Source organism: Canis lupus, chromosome 3 (assembly GCF_011100685.1).
Source record: "Canis lupus familiaris isolate Mischka breed German Shepherd chromosome 3, alternate assembly UU_Cfam_GSD_1.0, whole genome shotgun sequence".
Classification (NCBI taxonomy): domain Eukaryota; kingdom Metazoa; phylum Chordata; class Mammalia; order Carnivora; family Canidae; genus Canis; species Canis lupus.
In genome coordinates this window covers 87,437,076-87,453,207 of record NC_049224.1, presented here as the reverse complement: position 1 = coordinate 87,453,207, position 16,132 = coordinate 87,437,076, and the positions used below count along the sequence as shown (strand labels likewise).

The window sequence follows — 16,132 nt, the reverse complement described above, 5'->3', positions numbered from 1 at the left end:
TGAGCCAAAGGCAGACACTCAACCACTGAGCCACCCAGGGGCCCAACTGTCTCAGTTATAAACAGCTGACTATGCTCATCACAAGAGCTCCTCAGCTTTCTGGAGTTAGAATGCCAGGCTTTTCAAGTTACTGCTTCCAAATTTCCATTGAAAATCTCTAATATGGCAATTGTCATCAAAGTAAGCTGATGTTTTAAAGATTACTTTAATGACCCTAACTGCAGTATAAGGTATACTGCATTTTAAAACCATAAACTTGTGACTGCAGGTGGCATTTCAAAGATACACTCTTTCAACATAAAAAAAAAAATTCATGGAAGTTATTAAGCAGCATTTTTAGAATTCTAGAATTCTACATGGAAGAATGTTGTAATAGTTTAAGGGCTAAGGTGCTGGCGGGTCAGATTAAGAATATTTGCTCCCTTTCCCTTCTGTAGTTGACCAACTCGTGCACCTGATCTGATGCACTCATACTCTGTGGGCTGCCATTTCATGGAGCAGAAAACCTGGGCAATGATATGTAATTTCTCCCACAGTAGAGTATGGTGAAGGTATAGACATTTGTGTCAGGGTTCTTTTGGAATCCAACAAGTGAAAAACAAAAACCTTTTTATAATTTTCGAGGCTTCCTCATACAGATTTATTTTTAACTGATAAGGGAGTGACACCCCTGCTGTATAGAAAGGAATTCTGTTCTCAAAAGCCTATTGCATACATCATCATACATGTCACAAACCTAGGGTGGAGAGTTCTGGCAAGTAGTGAGTCACAATGAGCTCATAAGAATGGCCTGGGATCTGAAGCCTTTGTTCCCAGGTACGGCCAAAAATTGTGCATGGCTAGTTCTAGAGCTGGGGGACTCAAGCCTCATGTTATAGTATGATCACGTGATGAAGTAGAATCAGAATATAAGGTTAACACAATAGGCTATGGATGGGAATACAAAGCAAATCTCAGAATGCAAGCAGAGAGATCACTATTGAAGTTTTTGGCTATACACAACCACAGGTGATAGACTTATTAGAAAATTCTTGAAGAGCAACTACCCATTTCTCACACAGAGAACATCAGAATCTTGATTTCCACCTTCAGGTAGAGGTCATCCTTTCCAGGTGTATGTTTATTTCTACAGATAATTATTTAGATAGGTGTGCTAACTTGAGACTTCATAAAGAGAATGCTTTGGTGAGAATGACTGAATCCATCTCTATGGTGGGAACAGTGTACAGTTGATTCCATATACACAGAGTAAACCATATGGGGTGTTTCCAAATGTTCTCATGTAGGTCTCTACTTCCTCTTCACTAACAATCTGGTGACATTGTTTACCCAGTATAAGCAAGAATATCATCTCTCTTTGGTTCTGCCCAAGTCTCCACCCTCTTGTGGGCGTTCCAATCCACTCTTGCCTTGTGCTCTCTACCACAGGGTGCTGTTCTTCAGTTCTCTTGGTACTAATCTCCAAAGCTTCTAGAGTTGGAGGGAGATGGCTCCTGAGTCTGCCAGATGCTGCAGCTCTCTGCTTCTTTAACCAGACTGCACTGAGGTTGTGTTCTCTGGGGGCAGATAAACTTTTTGGGTAGGAACGCCATTTTCTCTGAGTTTAGAGGTATTACAACGGAGGCAATCAATGTTTTTTATGGTAGAATCATTCAGTTTCTAATGCTGTTCAGTTGTTGGTACCATGCCATTCCCTGTGCAACACTATTAAATTTCCACCTTATACCCTCAACAGCTAAGGCAATGACTGCTGTAGCTCAATTCTGTGTTGCATTATAGCTTCAATAAACAATCTTTCCTAAGGAATCCCCTTTCTTTTCTTTCCTTCCTCCCTTCTTTTCCTTTTCTTCCTTCCTTTAATCCTCACTGAACTTTCAGTACATGCCAAACCCTGTGTTAAACATTTGGTGTACAAAGATGAAAGAACTATGCTCATTGCATCCCACTCCAACCTCAAAGTCTAGTAGGAAGATAGTCAAGGAAACAAGTAAACAAAAAGCTAGAAAAAAATGCTGAATGAGAGGTCTAAATGAACTAATTAATAACGTTGAGAAATCAGGGACTCTTCATGGGGGAAGGTGTTACATGAACTGAATCTTGAAGAGAGACTGTACTTTTCAGTACATGGAAAGTTTCAGATTGAATAAGAATGATAGAGGAATCTCTGTATATGACATGCTAGCCACTGCTGCTTTTCTGTCCAGGCCATCCTAAATCATAGTTATAGCACATGACTATACATTGTGTGTAGTGGTCACACCTACTTCAGGTCAGAAATTCTCTAAATATTCACGTTACATTGTCTAACCTCCAGGGTAATCATTCTCAATATTTTCATCTCTTCTGGACATGATAGTTTGTATCCTCCCTTACCCCCCTAACTGTATTCGTATACACACATTCTCATCATGCTCTCAGTGACCATGTTCATGTTTATCACCAGCCTTAGTCTGAGAATGTCTGTGAAACCAAGAGAAGAAGACTTCTCTTCCTCAGCCCACAGGGAAAAACAAAAAAACAAAACAAAAAAAGGCCTTCTTCAGGAGTCTCCAGATATATATTGATGGATCCTACAGGTCAGTACAATCCATTGTTCCAGGGTGTAAATGAATGGATTCATGAACTCTTACTGGACAAAACCATTGAGAGCACAAAGGATGTACTCTGCAAAATTGCCATATCTTGCTTACTACTACAATAATCTCTCTGGCTCTCCACGCTCCAGTGCTTTCAGGTCCTTAAGGTGAGAATGCAGGGAGGGGACCACTGTGAAGGGTCTCTGTAGTTCTCCATAATTATGGTTTTTAAATCAGTTTTAAAGTTCTTTTTGTTCAAAATAGAGTATAACACAAATATCCCATTTTTGGTCTTGGAAATAATTGAAGCAGGAATCATTTGGCAAGATGCCTCAGATCATCACAAACCTTCCTATAATAACTAATTCAATATAATTCAACAAATATTGGAAAATCTGTCATATAGATAGTTACTGTGTTTGGCTCTGAGGAAAGAGGTAGGGGAATGTAACAGTGAAAAAAGCATGGAACCTACTATCCAATGGCAAAAGTAGATATTCACACAACAAACCATATTGCACGTATGCAAAGAGCTTCCTATGGGAAACAAGAAGGCAGGAACTTTATCACTCTTACTTAGTAAAGATGTACAGGCATCAATAAAATTACACATTTGAATTGAGCACATCTTAGAAAACTAATACTCATATTATGACCCTAATGGTTTGTGTATATACATGCCTAAAAATAGAGAATCTGAACCCTGACTTGACCACTTACTGACCTCATACAAATTGTTCCACCTCTGTAGGTCTTGTTTTTGTTTTGTTGCTTTTTCTAAACTTCTAATGTGGAAAAATAGTATTAACCTCATGGGTTATTGAAGGGATTAAGTAGGATGTAGGGGGGAAGACTTTGCCAACTAGAGAGGAATTAGCATCATTAGATGACCGAAATGAGAAGTATCTTCTTATAAAATACTAGAAACAACATACTTATTTTAGAAGTAGAATTCATAGACTTGTAGTTCCTACCTGGACCAATGCCTTCTCCATGACTTGTCCAATTCTAGAACAAAGGTTAAGCCTGAGTGATCCAGTTCCTGGCTGTTCTGATAGAGTGATATAAAAGCAATCAGCTCAGACACCTTGATGGCTCAGTGGTTGAGCATCTGCCCTCAGCTTAGGGCATGATCCCATCGTCCTAGGATCGAGTCCCACTTTGGGCTCCCTGTAAGGAGCCTGCTTCTCCCTTTGCTTCTGTCTCTGCCTCTCTCTGTGTGTTTCTCATGAATAAATAAAATCTTTAAAAGAGAAAAAGCAATTGGCTGCATTTTGTCATTTCCGTGTGTCTGAGGTTAGGTGTATTATTTGGAAAGCACAAGTGTAGAAGGGCAAGGTATAACTTGGTTCTAAATATATTTCACATAACATCTTCCAGAGTTTACAAAGTGCTCCACAGTGACTAAGAATGAACACCATGTTCCTAATTGCTAACTGAGATGTCCAGGCTGGTCTTTGCCCACTTCTCATTTTATCAGCTAAACCAGAGCTCTTTTTATTTCTCTATGACCATGAGAAATGAAAGCCTTCAGTAGCTCTGCTGAAGATTTGTGACTGCACATATTACTGAAGCTTGCTTCTCTTCCAAAGTGAGCCTATGGTGTTGCTCTGGAGTCTCAATTATCTCCTCTTGCTATAGAACAGAGATGCCAGGTAACATTTCATTGCTTCTTGCCATCTCTCAACCAAATGAAGAGTCAGCATAGGAAGAAGGAGCATCAAACTTATTAGCAGTCTTTGAGGGTCACCAGTTGAAATACTTCCTAAAACAGCTGGAGGATGAAGAGGGTGAATTATAAGAAGTGAAATGACATTCTAGCAAGAATCCCATCTCCATGAAAACAGATGATTCTGTAGGTGTCTGAACAGATGGACATTCATCTTATATTTTCCTGAGGCTATTGGCAAGTGACTCTGGCTGAACAGTTTAAAATAAAAGTGAAAAATCATTCTGGTTCAGTAAAGTCTCTGCACCAACTTTTCTTGGTCCTTTGTAAAGAAACACTTGGTGAAAATACAGAGTATCAGTCTCCTTGGATCTTGGACCACTGAAGATTGGGAATAACCCAGGAGGGCCTGGATCCCAGGAAATTGTACCTACCTGTGAATACCTGCCCTGTGTTTTGTTTCTTTAGCTTTAGGCTTGTGGAGTTCAAATCAGCATTGTAGAAATTTCCATTCTTCTCTCTTTACCCCCATACATGCCAGTCCATTATGGCTCTTTCTCCTTGCTAGATGCGGATAGTTCTAGTTAAAAGAGATAATTTGGTGCCCTCCAGTGGCTCAACCTGACAGCCTCTCTCTTGACCTCTCACAGCTCTTAATGCCTGTGGGAAGGGTACAGCTCAATATATCTTTTGAGGCTCCTTGGTTGCTGTCATTTAACCACCAGTCTTAGGAAAGGAATCCATCACACTCTTAATATTGTGTAATTCTCAGGGGAGAAGGAATCGGAGAATAAAGAAAAAAATTATCTGTCTTTTCTTTGTACAAAGACCTAAACACAATGAAAACCAAGTATAAAAGCCCCAGCACTATTACCATTCCTTTAAATCAGATGGTCTTGGAAAAGCCACTCGCCATCTGGGCCCACTTCTATTTGCTCTGGAATGAAAGTGTGGAGCTAGATGATCTTTTGGGGTTCCCAATAGATTCTATCATCTTCAGATTCTGAAATTCCAGGAAAGGGAGAAATGTTTCCAGATGCTTTTACACTTCAATACTTGATCATATGGCTTTTATCATTTTGACCACTAGATTCACTTTAAGAGTTTAGAAGTTACAGTAAAATGCCCATATAAGTCATGCATGGTATTAGTAAGTATGCATCTAGCATAACTAAATATTTTCATTGCTTCTGCCATTTAAGATAATTAGATGATGCCTTGAAAAGCCATCTGGAGAAAGCATTCTAATGCCCTTTTATGAAGAATATGGAGAACATCTAACTATATTTTTATAGCACTTAGTTAGTGTTCGATAAACTAATGAACAAATGAATAGGAAAAGAAAAGCAATGAGAGACTCCTAACTCTGGGAAACGAACAAGGGGTGGTAGAAAGGGAAGTGGGTGGGGAGTGGGGATGATTGGGTGATGGGCACTGAGGGGGGCACTTGATGGGATGAGCACTGGGTGTTATTCTATATGTTGGCAAATTGAGCACCAATAAAAAAAGAAAAAAAAGAAAAGGAACATCAATCTTAACTCTTATAATGCATAAGAAGAGAAGGAGGCTATATTTATGATAGAGGGAACAAGATAAAAAATCCACCTATGCCTTAAATTATCCTTTTTCTTTCTTGCTCTAATCCCTAATTCAACCGTAACTTCATGATGAATCTTACCATTAGAGATCTATTTATCCCTTTGGGTAACAGTAGGCTTCCTCCAGCATTTCTTCTTAAGGGAGCAGTTGTCTAGGAGTTTAACACTTTATGACTGGTAGCAGAATCTCAATAAAATATTGTTGAATAAATAAAGGCATGTATCAAAATGCTTCTTTTGAGCACTTTTGTAAGAATTGATTTGGAAATTAGCAGATCAGTCCCAAGAAGACTGGTAGTGGTGGGAGCTTGGTGATGGGGGTGGAAGAGGTAGTGGGGGTGGTGGGGGTAACCCCTTAGAACATGATACCTCATTGAAGGCAAGCAACTCTATTTGGAACATTAAAATGTGGATGCTGGCACTTTTACTCTAGACTTGTGCTCTACAATACAAGAGCCACTAGTCACATGTCACTCTTGAGTACTTGAAAAATGGCTGGTCTATGGGGCACCTGGGTGGCTAAGTGGGTTGAGCATCTGACTCTTGGTTTTAGCTCGTCATGACCTCAGGGTTGTGGGATCAGCCCCAAATTGGGCTCCACTCTCAGCAGGGGGACTGCTTCTCCCTCTCTCTCCCTCTGCCCCCTCCCCCATGCATTCTCTCTCTATATATAATTTTTTTTTAAAAGAAACATGGCTTCTCTAAATTGAGATGATAGTCCAAACGGAGATGCACTCTTGGTATAAAATACACATTGGGTTCTGAAAACAGGATGTGGAAATGGTGGCTGGATTATGAATACATTTTGAAGTTAGAACCCACAGGATTTGCTGACGGATTGAATATGGGGTGTGAGAGGTAGGAGTCAAGGATGGCTCCAAGGGTGCATTTGCTATTAATTGAGATGAGGGAGTATACAGGAGGAGACATGAAGAAAGTCAGCCTTGAAGACATTAAGCGAATCACCCAAGGTCACACTGTAAAGTCAGAGAGAAGCAGAGTTACTTGAGCTGATAGAGAACTCAGAGGTCTGCTGGTTCATCTTTCTTTTTTTTTTATAGATGAAGAATTTGGGTCTAGTGAGGAGAAGTGATTTGCTCAATGTCACATAGCAAATGAAGAATAGAACCTCTAAGATGGATTTCCTGACTGGTAGACTAATGGTTCTCTTTTGCTATTACACTACAGCTGTAAAGATGAAAATGACACCAGGTTTAACTATGCCTTTAAATATACTATGGAAAGAAGAATCACTGGAGATACTTTTGGGGAGAACCTTCAAAACCTCCATTTAAGCATATTTAGACGTTTCTCTATAAGTACTAACTAGATAACTGGCTGCCCCACTTTAATTTGGGATAAACAAATTACTCCTTCTTTAACACTTGTTTAAAGCCAAAATGAGCTATGGTTAATGGTCCCTCATGGAGAAAGTCTCCATCAAAAGCCACAAACTTTATCCTTAGCCCTAAGAATTCTCATGGCTTAGGTCAAAGCAAGGAAGGCATAGGTAACATGTCAAATATAATAAATTATATAATATGCAGTCATCTTAACATTTTTTTTGATCAAGGATAGGTCAGTATATTTTAAAGTGATTGTGGTTATTTGTTTGAATGTAGATTCAAACCCAGATGTATGATTGTTCCCCTATTCCTGTTGATATTTTTCATAACAAATTCAAACCATCATGGCATTTAATGATTGTGTGTGTGTGTGTGTGTGTGTGTGTGTGTGTGTGTGTGGTAGACATTTGGTTTAAGTTGGCTACTACCACAATAATCACGCATAACAAACGACCACAAAGATTCAGCGTTTACTATACAATAAAGAATATGGCCGCTCCTGCTGAGTGAAGTAAGCCAGTCGGAGAAGGACAAACATTATATGTTCTCATTCATTTGGGGAATATAAATAATAGTGAAAGGGAATATAAGGGAAGGGAGAAGAAATGTGTGGGAAATATCAGAAAGGGAGACAGAACGTAAAGACTGCTAACTCTGGGAAACGAACTGGGGTGGTAGAAGGGGAGGAGGGCGGGGGGTGGGAGTGAATGGGTGACGGGCACTGGGGGTTATTCTGTATGTTAGTAAATTGAACACCAATAAAAAATAAATTAAAAAAAAAAAAAAAGAATATGGCCGGCCTTTGTTCCCAGTTCCTAGAAAGTAGCTTCTAAATCTTTGTAATTTCCTGAGTGATAGGAGGGTCTTTGTTTTTCCTGATGGGTCCTGATCAGTTATGCTAACTCAGGACAGGGGCTGGTCATGCTAAAAAAACAAATCATGTGATGAGAGTATTGGGGTGAAGAGAGTGTTATATGAGATCAGCCTGACCTCTAGGGAAAGGAGGGAGACTAGAGAGTGAGCCACATGGATGATGATTCAGCCAATCGTGACTATGTAGACACCAAAGTTTGGGGTAACTCCCCTGGTTGGTAATATCTTTAGTATTGTCAAATGTCAATGTACCAGGAAGTTAATGCATCTTGACTCTATGGGGAGAGAGGACAATGCAAATTTCATGTTTGGAAGCCTATTATACCTTCCACTATGTGTCGATCCTTTAGGCTGAGTCGGATTTGAATCCTTTTGCTCTCATGGAACTAATCACAAGTCTAGTGCTTTCTTTGGTTCTGTGAGGAATTTTAGTAAATTACTGTACCTGAAGGGAAAGTGAGAAGCCCCAATTTTATAACCAGTGTATCAGAAATGTGGGTGAGCTAGAGACCCCCCAGACTTGTAGCTGATGTCTGAAGTAGTCTTATAAGAAGGATTTTGCCCCTAACCTGTGAAGTTTGCCTAACTATAGGAAATTGGTACTTAGGAACATGAGCATTTTTATTTCTTGTCAATCATGCATCTGATGGTCAGCAGGGTTACCTCTACTTTATACTGTAGATTGACAGGGCTCAGATCCAAGGTGGCATGTCAGATCCATGTGTCTCATTCTGGATCCCAGGCTGGAGGGTGGTAGACACCTAGAGTTTGTTCTTGCCAAAAGCACAAGAGAATAAGCCAATTACAAGTACATTTAAAATATGTACTCACATCACACCTAACAACACCTCATTGGCCAAAACAATATGGATAATCTAAAAGATAATGAGACCGTGGCAAAGATGTGGATATATAATTCTGCTATGAGGAGAATTATTCAATATTGTACAATATTGTGCACATTACTAAAGATGTCATAGGAAGAGGAAACTTACATTCCATACTCAGAGCAAACTGTCTCCAATACTGTGTCATCTGATACCTCTGATCTCACATTTACTCCCTTCCAAAGTATCATATGTACCCTTTCTTAGGACTTCCCCACAGACCTCAGTGTCTCACTGGCTGTCCTGAGCAATTCTATTTTTACTTGAATCATGCATACTGGCACACCTCGGAGATGTCGTAGATTTGACTCCAGATTATCACAGTGACTATCATAATAAAGGAAGTCAAATAATTTTTTTTGTTTCATCATGGTGAATATGAGAGTTATGTTTATACTGTGATTAAGTGTGCAAGAGCATTATGTCTAAAACCCAATGTACATACCTTAATTAAAAAATACTCAATTGCTAAAAATGCTAACTATCATCTGAGCTTTTGGCAAGTTGTAATTACTATCAATAACAAATATAATAATAATAATAATAATAATATAATAATAATAATAATAATAATAATAAAAAGTTTGAAGTAGTGTGAGAATTACCAAAATGTGACACCAAGACATGAAGTGAGCAGATGCTGTTGGAAAAATAGTGCCAATAAACTTGTTTGACACAGGGTTGCCACAGCCTTCAATTTGTGAAAAACACCAACTCTGCCAAGTGCAGTAAGTGAAGAACATAAAACAAGGTTGCCTGTATTCCAAAATAACAACAAATGCCCTAAACCTTGTGCTTACCAGGACCCATCTGTCTTCACATTCACTTTAGTGATCATTTTGTGATAGTTGTTGACTACTGATTGTTGTCCACATGACCTCAAACAAGTATATAATACTTCTGTGCCTTGGTTTTCTTATCTGTACAAAGGACAGACTATTACCTGCCTCACAGGATTGAGATGATGATCTGATGAGAGAGTCCATTTAAACTCTCAGAATATTGACTGGAAAAGAGTCATTACTTAATAAATGCAAAAAAAAAAAAGGTAAAGTTTCCATAGAACTTATTATGTGTCAGTCTTCTAAGTATTTTATATGCATTAATTCACTTAATCTTTAAAAAACCCTATAAGGATTGCATTTTGATTTTTCATCCTTATTTTATACAGGATGGAATTGAAGGCCAGAGAGATTTAGTGATTGGCTTAAGTCACATAGTCTGTAGGAGACACAGATGGAATTCGAACCCAGGCAGTTAGGCACCTGTCTCCACACTCAGCCTGCATACTCGATGCTGTCATCTCCAGAGCTCATAAATGCTTGTTGTTGTTGCTGTTTTTATTGGAGCATGTCCTTTGGATCTTGCCCCTGCACCAAGAGGCTTATAAAAGGTTTTCTTTCAAGCATATTGAATAATACTCACAAGAACACTTTAAGTAAATACAGTTATTCACATCTGTTTCCATTTATTTCTAGTCCATTTAGTTACAATTGTGGTTTCATGCCTTTGGAAAGAAACACATGCAATACCATAGGAAAAAAAAAATCAAAGAATGCTGGCTTAGAATGGGACTATTTTTTTTCCTAGTGATAAACTCAACTACAGTTCTTCTGTGGGCCCTCAGAAGTAGGATGCGGTGTGAGATCATGTAACATGCTGTCATTGACATGGCAGTAACAGCTACAGTGGCAAGTGGGTGGTTGAACTTTTCCTACGGTGTCTCTCCCCCCAACCTGGGGGCAGAGTGTCAAACACGGTACTGGAAGAACAAGTTCATGTGATACCAACTCAAAGTGGAGGGTTATGATACCCAGTAATCCAGCTTGAAGCACCAAGCAACAATTCTCCTCAAGTTCCAAGTGTAATTATAAAGTAGCATGATTGATTGTTTAATAAGGACATTGGAACTCTGCATCCAAATGAGTGCTATCATTCCAAGTCATCACCTTGGGAGGTTGTGAATCTAAGCTAATGATACTACTGTGGCTCAAAACTACATTTTTGGAAATATGCATTCAGTGCCAACTTAAGGAATCAAATAAAACCAACAGACTTGCTATTTTATAGTCAGAAATTGTGTCACCCAATTCTGCCACTAGCCACTTGGCCCACCACACTCACCTCACCCAAAGAGTTACCAAGTATCTTTGGCTCTTTCAAAATATAAAGACAACTTCAAAGAAAGTAAATTTGCTGCCATCAAAGAGTCTCAAAATAATATGGTTGGATTTTCAGGATGCCAATATATATAGAACATGCCCATTTTTCTGTGCTGAATTTGGAGCCAATTCAGAGATGGATTAGGAGTTACATAATTATACAGCAACGCACCATGTTTATAGTGTTAATACTGATTGAAATATGTGACTTGAGATCTTTGGAAATGTAGCCTTGCTAATCCATCAGCCCTGGAACGAGACAGACTGACCCACTCAATCACTAACTGCTAGAATGCCAGTAGGGTGCAGGGCAGGCCGGCATGCACGTCCTGGGCAGGCCAAGGTTGCTGCCCTACAATAATCAATGGAGGAGAGAAAAGAATGGGAAGATAGCCCCCAGGGCCTCCAGGTTTTTATTAGATTCATTACAACCAAATGAAGAACATGGACAAATTAATGGCACCTAACAAACAAGGAACTCCCCGTCCTCCTTAACAGACACTGCATTGCAGTTAGCGACTAGGACTTTTACTCTGGCTGATGCTGCCCCATGGGAACATGAGACCAAGGGAAAGAAGGAGATCCCCTAACTAATACCCCAAGGGGTCTGACTGCAGAGCGGTTGCGAGAAAAGTCTCTAGTTCTGGGGAAAAGTGTAGATAACTCAGTTCTAAAGGGGATATGTTTATCTGGTTGGATATAGTTTGGGAATTTAGTGAAGCAAAAATTGCTTGGCTTTATGGAATCTGGTTACCAAACTTAACACATTGTAGATATTTACCATCCATGTATGGAAGAAGATTATGCACGAGGTTTGCTTGTAAAGCTTCTTGGGCTGTGGTTGTCCAGGATTTAAAACAATATTCCAACAGTGATGGGTTCTGATCACATGCAAAAGTCTCAGTTGTGTCCTCAGATGCCTGCTGGGCCAATTACATCAGGGCACATCCCCATGACTCTAGGGTGTGTTGGAGACACACAGGAAGGCTCTCTAGCTTGGTAAAATCAGTAATGGGAGGCCTAAAGGTCCCCTGTGGACAAGGTCATTGCACATGATGCAATTATTTATAAATATTCAAAATACAATTATAAAAGTAAAGATATAGGGGGAGGAAGCAAACATAAGAAATTATGAGCAAATGTTCCATTTCTTTTGTATAAAATTTTTAATGCATCTCAAATGAATAAACACATCTGATAACCCCAGCAAATACTTCTCTCTACAAACACACAGTGCAGGAAAAAAATGTAATTCTTGAATTAGATATTGTTTAATAAATGAAGCACATGAAATACATGTTTTAAAGTAGCTTCTGGCAATTTATTTAAGATATCTCTCAGTGTTGACAAACATCATAGCACTTATGAGTGTTTGGAGGTTGGCTGTGAGGTTTAAGGATCATCTTCTAATTATTGTCTATTCCTTGCTCCACCTTGTTTCCGTCTATTTCCGGCCTTGTCTGTTTTCATCTAAGCCCATGTATATGATCTCCTTTCCATTGTTAGTTTAGTCATTTATGGGCAGATACGGTGTTTCACCATTTATTTAGGTGATATAAACCTAACTCAGAAACAAGGATTTTACTTAATGAGATAATAATCTAGAAAGAGAGAAAAGCATTGCTATTACATAAATGTGCTATGGGAATTCTGAGATGAAAACGATTATCCCCATCTGGTAATATCAAGGAAGGTTTCATGGAGGAAGTCACATTTGAACTGGCTCTTTGAATGAGCAGAGTTAGAGCATGAACAGATGGGGAGAGGGAGGCCAAGCAAACGGAATAGACTCAGGTTTGGAAATGGAACACCTCAGGGCATTCCCTAATATTAGGGAATTATTGGTTTGCCGGGAGATAAAATTAGAAAGAATAAATAACATTAGAAAGAGGAGGTAGGGTCGGGTTTTAGATGATTTAGAATGCTTAGTAAATAACCAGAAATAACAAGAACCATTGAGCATAATCCAGTAGGAGAACAGTGGGGTCAGACCAGACCCATGGTCCAGGTAGAGCAATCAAGCATCAACCAGAAAAAAGCATGAGATATCAAAAGACTGGAAAAGGAAGGGGACTATCTAAATGTCCAGTTGAAGATGATATTCTTCTTGATTTTGAGTCAGAGCTCTTTCTCTCCTTTTAGGGCTTGCTTTACTTTATACACGTTAACATTCAGAACTCCTCCTCTGACTCAACTCGCTGTGTCTCTCCTTCAACATAATTCAGATCTTCACTGGCTTCGAGGTTATCAGCCAGTTCGTGTACTGAGATCCCCCACGCCTAAACCCCCACCGCCAGCACCCCCACAGCCATGCACGTACCCACTTTCCTTCTAGTCCTATGGATGTCTGCAGGAAAACAGGCAACTGCTTATTTTGTTAAAACATGATTTGAATCAGACCTACATTCTTGTTTGTTTCACTCTTTATAAATTACAAAGTTCACCTCTCACCATATATTTTTTTATCCTATACCCCTTCTTTCCTCTGCGTTTGAAACCCATGACACAGGCGGGTTGCACAGAATGCCAAGTATAGGTCAAAAGATCTCATTATGAAAGATGAGATATGAGAGTCTGCTGTTTAACACAGCATAGCGAACACATTCAAGTAACTCATTTTTAAATTTTTTTAGTGGAAAAGCGATATGAAATGACTCTTTAATTTATTTCTATTCAAGATTTGATCATAATCTGAGTGTCCAGTTCTGGATTTCTTGAAGAAAAGGTCATCACTATTCATCTTCATATTTCCAACGGAAATGGAACACTTTAGGGCATTCTGTAATATGAGGGAATTATTGGTTTGCCAAGGGATAAAACGAGAAAGAATAAATAAATAACGTTGGAAAGAGAAAGGAGGGTCAGGTCTTAGATGATCTAGAATGCTTAGTAAATAACCAGAAATAACAGGAGCCATTGAATATAATCAAGTAGGAGAATGGTGTGGTCAGACCAGACCTATGACTCAGGTAGAGCAAACAAGCATCAACCAGAAAAATGCATGAAATATCAAAAGGGACTGGTGCACGGTAGGTACCCTCCGAACACTGGTTGAATGACTGAATGAATAGATGGATGGACTGATTATTGTTTTTCTGGAAGTATGTTATAACATTATAAGAATGGCGTTTTTTTGGACTGTTGGTACTTTGACCTTGGCCTTCCAGTCTCTCCAGTGATCTCCACTGCTCTGTGTTCCGTTGATTATCTCAAGCCATGTACTCACTCCTTTCCTTGGCTTTTCTGTCTCTCTCAATTTCCCACTTCCTCTTTAGAGAGCATGATGAATACTAATTATGTTTTAATATACAAAAATAGCACCCTCATTGCCTCCGATTTTTCTTTGAGTTGTCCTCACTGTTTTCCTGGCTCTCTTTTGATTTCTTATTATTTTATGTGAAGCTAAATCAAGGAGCACCCTTTTCTCATTTTATCTTCTCACTTCTTTCCTTTGCAAGTGCTCTTTCTTTCACTCTGCTTTAAGTATTTTTTTTTCATTGTCTTCAAATTGTTTATGGTCATAGCCATCGCTTTGTACAGGTAGCATCTAAATGCAAATATTCTCCCAGAAAAATTACAGAGTGGCAGGGGAAAATAATGCTTTGAAATAAACACTGTATATTCAATTGGTTTCCAAATCAGCACCAGCTAAACAAATGCCTAATAGCAGTCCTTAGAGAGACAAGATTAGTGTGTTTTGAAATCAGAAGTTATCTGTTTTTTTTTTTTTTTTGCTTTCTATAACTTCCCTTTCCTTTTTCTTTCCTTTAAAATATCATAAAGGATTCTTGCAAACAACAAAGGAGACTTTTGGTTGAAACTTTTGGCTTCTTATCACAGGGTGCATGTGTGATATTAGACAAACAGATAACGCAAGTGGAACCTGGGAGGGGAAACACTAATTTGAGTTGCAACTAAGGCATTTCAAACCAAAGAAATGAAGATTTCTGTATGCTATCCAGTCCCTTTGTGATGTGTGTGCCTTATTAAAATATTCCTAAAAGATTCAAAACCATGAGAATAATCAGCTGTACTTTATTTAGGTGACCCTCTGGGTAGTTTATGATGGAGCCAGTGTTGAGGGAAGCCGTACTGGAAGTCTGTCTGTGGAAGGAACGCAGGTTTAGATGCACTAAACAAATCTGAATTCCCGTTTAGGCCTCACTAGCCATGTGGCTTTGGGCAAGATACAACCTGTTTGAGTCTCCATTTACTCATCTGGGAGATGAGTGCTTATAATTAAACCTCAAAGGGTTATGTAAGAGTGAAATGAAGCATTGTCTACAGAGGGCTTAGAAGAGTATCTCACGTTCTCAGAGACTATAACTTACAACGATTGCAGATTTACTGATAATATACATATAATAATTCTATATAGATACTCTTCTTGAATATACAGTGACCATTCTCACACTTTTGCCTTTGAACATGTTGCTCTCTTTTCTTAAACTGCTCTCCCTCCAGTTCATCATTTAACAAAATGAACTTATATTCGTCCTTCAAAACCCATCTGTTCAGGAAGTTTTCCCTGACTTTCTTGAGGAGAACTGATTACTTCATTCAATGAGACATTCAACTGGTATTTACCCAGTGCCTTCCACATGTCAGGCACAGATCTAGGAACTGCAGAAATGATTGTGAACAAAACATTAAAAAAAATCCCTGTATCTTGGAGCTTGCATTCCAGTAGGGGATATGAACTATAATCAAAATAAATAAGCAAAATATATAGATGGTCATCAGTGCTATAGAAAAAAGAGAACAGCACCAAGATTATGGGATGTGAAGGCAAGGAAGAGGGGTAGTTTGAATTAAACAGGTTGATCAGCAAAGGTATTTGAGCAAAGATGTGAAGGATGAGAAAGAGTGAACCACTGAGAAACTAGGGGAAGAATGTTCCAAGCAGAGGAACAGTAAAGGCAAAGGCTCTGGAGAACCACCGTTTACATGACCTCTGTGCCATGTCTACTTCTATTGACATTTTAATCAAAATATTTTATAGTCATTAATCATTAAAATTT

The 16,132-nt window shown here is 38.9% G+C and overlaps 1 long non-coding RNA gene across 2 annotated transcripts in view; it reads left to right on the top strand.

The window, feature by feature from the left end:
- The first annotated feature begins 845 nt into the window (after nucleotides 1-845).
- Nucleotides 846-16,132, top strand: part of LOC119870884 — a 124,009-nt gene continuing 108,722 nt past the window's right edge. For both annotated transcript variants that reach the window (XR_005356459.1, XR_005356458.1), the window contains exon 1: nucleotides 846-2,576. This is a non-coding gene — a long non-coding RNA (uncharacterized LOC119870884). The remainder of the gene's footprint in view (nucleotides 2,577-16,132) is intronic.